Below are 5,585 nucleotides of genomic sequence, written 5' to 3'. Positions count from 1 at the left end.
AGTATGTGCAATTGTGTCATTGAGATTAAACACATAAGGATAGTGTTTAATTCACTCAACGTTGGCTCTGATACCAACCTGTCACACCCCGATTTCCACGTGTTTCACCGGTGGGCCCCGTGGGGGATTACCGTGACGTAGTTGGCAACAATATAGTCAAACCACAATATTTAAATGCACAGCGGAAGCATAAAGATAGATTATATTTCAACCATCGATTATAATATCCAAGTATCACGAATAGTCGAAATAAATCCACAGGGGATCAAATAAAAATAGAAATATTGTTCAACAGATATGGCATCCCAAGCTTGCGAGACTCTAACGATGCTTAAGGAGTGGCCAGCCTATTTTGTACAGAACCTGCATTTAATCTTTTTGGGGAAAATACGTCAGTTTACACTGGTAAATACATTCAACCGACACTTTTGTAAAAATGTTTAATAAAATTGATTTGAATGCACAAGGCACAAACTCTTTATAACTTGGGATAATTTATCAATTAAATCTTGTAAAAGAATTACATGTTCACTATGCGTTCGGTCGCCCGGGTCGTGCCGAGTTTAAGGTTAATAGACACGCCACAAAGCATAAAGCCGTGGCGGGAAAACCAACGGTTATACCTTTAATAATATAGACACATTTTCGGGTGTACGCCTACACCTGTGTGTCGGGGTCGTGGCCATTTCGTAAAATGATGCCAAGGATATCCGGGACATGGTCATTAAGCTCCCAAAGGCGTAAAGCCAACAAAACCAATTTTTAAACGGGTCACATTGAAACACCCAACTACTAATGAGTTGGGGTCAATTGCCCGACCAAGCGGTATTTTAGATACCGTAACCCAAGCCCGTATAACGGAAAATAAGTTAAAAGTATTTACCTGAGCAAGTAATAACCTCAATCAAACAAATGCAAGTATCTTTTACTGGTCTCCTATTCTGGAACGAAGGTTTATAACAACCTATTAGAATCCTAACGGGTCTTTAATTTGGCCTTAGCTTAGACCGGTAAGTTTCAAAGGATAAATACGGTTTAATTGCGTGAAAGGCGAAAACCAGGAATGGAATGTGGTTTGGGCCCAACAAGTTTGAAGACTTGTTTTATATGGGTATAATAACCACACTCTGGAGTTTGAAGTATAAACGATAAGGTTTGACCCATTTCGGCTAGTTTATGTAAACTAGTTACATAAACCGAACCGTGCGCGCAAAAGGCGTAACGGGGAACCGTAAGAGTCCTAGACAGGTTTCCTAAGTTAACATGCTCTAAAGAGGTTGTGGTATCAGTAGGATACCTTCCATAATGCCCGTAACGAGTTTAAATCCAATATACGCCCCGTAGGGGTATTTTGGTCATTTTAAAGATCATAAAAGAGGTTTCTGAGTTCTACAGGAAATCTGAGTTTCCCGGACAGTTTATAAAGTACAAAATACTCAATTTATTATTTAAAATCAGTAGCAACTGGAATCGGGTCAAAATACCATGTAGAACTCGAATTATGTCCGAAAAGGGTATATTCGATATTTACCGAATCGATGCCATAACCGCAGGTTATGTGCAGGTTAAAAATAATTAAAAATATTTAAAAATCTCAAAATATTATTTTACATCAGTGTGTAAAAGGTTTGGTGTCGAAATTCGGGTTTAGATAGGCTTTATGCTAATTGCGTCGTTTAATTACTAAAGTTTCCGTAATTGCGCTATTTAGCATAACTCCTATTCTAGACCTCGGATTGACGTGAAATTTTAGGGACATGCTTAGAAATCAGTAACTAAGGTTATTGTCCTTTCACATGTCCAAAATTCTCGTCTTAAAGTGAAAAGGGCGTTATGGTCAACTTTTAGGCGTTTAACGGAAATGTGTAAAAGACTCGGACAAACAACGAACCGGTCACAGAGGGTTGTACCATCATGTAACCTGGTCCTAATAGAGTCCTAAGGTATATCTAAATCATACCATAACGGGTCAGAACTGAAGTCAAAGCAAAAGTCAAAGTTTTGCGACTTTCGGTTCCGAACCGGGTCAAAATAGCAAATGGTCGGATCAAACAAGCTTAGACTAGTTAATATACTTATTATCATGTTGTATGAGTGTTAAAACAGGTTACACGCCATCTACATTACTGATTATGCATAAAATCGCAACTTAGTATTCTGTTGACTTTTTCTAGGCAAGTTTGACTCGACATTCGGACTAGTTAGATTGGGAATCAGAGGGTGCCCTTTTAAGGGTTTAATGCCCACATAATTACCAACATATAACTACCTTTGATTCGACAAACCACTGGACCATTTGTGATTTATCGTTAAGTCAATCGTTAATTACGACGGATTGACTTTTAGGCTATATCTAAGCAAAACTTAACCAAGAAAGGGTGGAGCATACTTACAAGAGTCCTATGCACGACCAGGGATGAGCAAAGAAGGCACTTGAGCTCCAGGAGTGATCAAGAAGGCAGATTGGAGGTGTGAAGAACTTGTTGCAACAATGTGGCCTTTTATTGCAATCATAAGCCCTTAGATCATTGACAACAAGTGCTACAAGTGTTCTTGGATGATCACCAAGTGTCCCTGAGTGCTAGGGGTCGTTTAGGGGGCGCCCATGCTCTCATAATTGCTCAGAAAGTCGGTTAAAACAGCAAACAGTGCTCCTGCCCGACTTTTCTGTAACTGGGGGGCTGACGCGGCCTGCGTAAGAGATCACTTAACTCTTACGCGGGTCGCCTGAATCCTTTTGACAAGCCCATATCTTCGACTGACCATGCGGCCCGCGTAAGATCGCTTGGTTCGCTAACTCGGCCCGCCTGAGACTAATTTTTCAAGATTTTCAAATCTTTTGTAATTATTGCCATGGCCTTTCGGTTTCGAAGGGGTAACTTTGCGTTTTGGGCCTCGTTTTTTTACGAATAAGGGCCTCGGAACTTTTACCCAACTTATTAACCCTTGGTTAATTTATTATTACCCAAAAAGTCTTAACTTTCAAAGTTTGACGCTTTTAACCCTTTTTAACGAATTCGATCATAACTTTCTCGTTTTAAAACGGAACTTTGCGAAATTTAAATCGCGCATTCTAGTGAGTATAATTTACCATTACAAAGCCTCGGGTATGCCCAAAGGTCACTCAGAGGTATAACTTAAACATGTTGACATATTTGGCCCCTGTAGTTTGTAATTCCTCACTTTCTTCCACAATTCGTTCCGTACGATCCATGATTCATTCGTTTGAAGGTACGAGCATCATTTAGGGTTGCTGTACAGTATATTTATCCCTCGTTGACATTTTTAACCCTCGAATTTACATACTTCCAATGTTTGTCAACTTTAGTCCTTTAATTAGTATTTAATACCACGTGTAAACGTATGACACGTGTCAATACATTATTGGACGCAAAATTTCGAGGTGTTACATTAGATAAGATATTGTGCTTTCACAAGACAAAATCAAATTCCTACATCTGAACAAGCAGATGCTAAAATTATTTGTCAAAAGTCAAAACACTGCTGCACAAACAGTTGTTATACTAATGATCCTCATTATAGTCTTCAACCACTGTTGTACCTTAAATGCTGTTGTGCCTCAATGTCTGCTCTCTAAAGTCTGTCCACTTCTGATAGTCAACCCCTGCTCTTTCAAAAACACTGATGTTTAAAATCATTTTTCTATCCACTGATACACCCACTGCTTCATTTCATTACCGTTGTAACTACTGATGTTTGATCCATCAGTGGTTGTCAAAACAACTGTCCTCCATTATTTACCGTTTCATCAGGGGTTGGCACGTGGTCAGCTTTTAGCCGTCAGATCATTATAACCGCTGCCACATCAGCATTCACTTTTTCCCTAATATAAAACCCTGATTAAACCCAAACAGAGGCTCACACTTTCGAATTGAATTCCAAACATTCTCTTCACAAAGCAGTTTCCCACTCTTCCTCACAAAACCTTCTTCGATCTTCTTCATCAAAAATGACGAAACCAAAATCGAAGTCAAAATCAAAACCATCTTCTTCCTCCACCACAATAGACGCCACTCAAATGGCCGCTGAAACCACAGAGATTCGCTACAAATCTCCACACAACTATGTGGGTATACTCACAAAACCCACAACTGACAACACCTTCGACTCCATCATTGACATCTTATCTGCATCAAAGTACAAAACTTTGATAACAGCAGACGCTCCCATTTATCTTCAAACCCAGAGAGAGTTCTGGAAAAATGCCACCCTTGAAAAACAAGGAGACATCATCAAAGCCATCAACTCCTCGATACAGGGTAAGAAGGTTCAAATCTCTCCACAATCTATTTCTGAAATCTTTAAACTCGATGATTTGAAAGGAAAAACCTCATTTTCTAAAGACGAGTTAAAAAAGGATTTCATAAACAGGGTCTATGCAGAGCAACCGAAAAGGGATACCTTACAAAAAGGTTATTTTCCTTCTGCACCAAGATTTTTATTTCACACACTGCTAATGTGTGTTTCTAATAAAACAACGTCTTTTAATGAAATACAAACAAAAATTCAATGCCTGGGATATGCAATTTAAAACAATAAAAACTTTAATTACTCCCAGGAAATATTTGATGATTTGGTAAAAAAAACGTTGATAATAAGGCATTTCTACTCTTTCCAATATTTTTAAGCTACTATTTTGAACAAAAATTTGTAGAGAAAGAAGCAGATTTGCCCAAACAAGGTGCCTCTTTTAAAATAAACTGCTTAACACCTGAAACGTTCTCTAGAATGTTGGCACCAATAAAAACAAAAGCAGAGGTGCCTGAGCAGAATTTAGCAGATGAAACTGCTCCTTAGGAATCTGCTGCTGAGCCCACTGCTCCAGGTGATCAAAACAGCACACCCACTGTTTTGAAACCCACACCTGCCACCACTAAAAAGACAAAAAGAAAAACATCCAGAAAGCCCACCAAATCCAAACCAAAGGCAACTCTGGAAGATGAGATCCCAGAGTCAATGCCAGTGACAGCACAAAAGTCACCAAAAACCACTGCTGCTACTTCCTCACAGTAGATGGAAGAAATATCTCAACCCTTGCCTCAAACTCCTCCTCCATCCTCACAAAAAGATCAGGTTGTAAGCACAGAGACCCCACAATATGAAGCTCGGACCCACTCGGATCCATCTTCCACAGTCTTGATCCCAAGGACATGTCTCTTTCAACTCCTTTACCCTCACCTCACATAATACCACCATCCACTATACCCTTGTTGCATACAGCTGATGTTACTCAGACACAAACTAGTTCCTCTCAAACACCTATTACTGAGAGTATACTTCAACAGGTGACTGGGTCTGATGTTGACACTTCTGTTATCCCAGCAACAAATGAGGAGGTTACACTGCAGGAATTACAAGTAATTCCTGTCAGTAGTTAAAGTGGAGCAGCCACTACAAATGTTGAACCCACTGGTTTACATTTGGACGGTGGTTACATTCATAAGACTCCCTTGAAGGCAATTTCTTCAATAGCACCAGTGAGAACCACCAGTGAGTTTGTTTTAACTACTGGCAACATCAAAAGGTTATCAAGTGCTGAAGAAAGAAGTCCCCAGTACCAAGAA

The sequence above is a fragment of the Helianthus annuus genome, chromosome 2 (genome assembly GCF_002127325.2).
Source record: "Helianthus annuus cultivar XRQ/B chromosome 2, HanXRQr2.0-SUNRISE, whole genome shotgun sequence".
NCBI classification, from domain to species: Eukaryota; Viridiplantae; Streptophyta; class Magnoliopsida; order Asterales; family Asteraceae; genus Helianthus; species Helianthus annuus.
Note: the sequence above shows the minus strand (reverse complement) of the source record.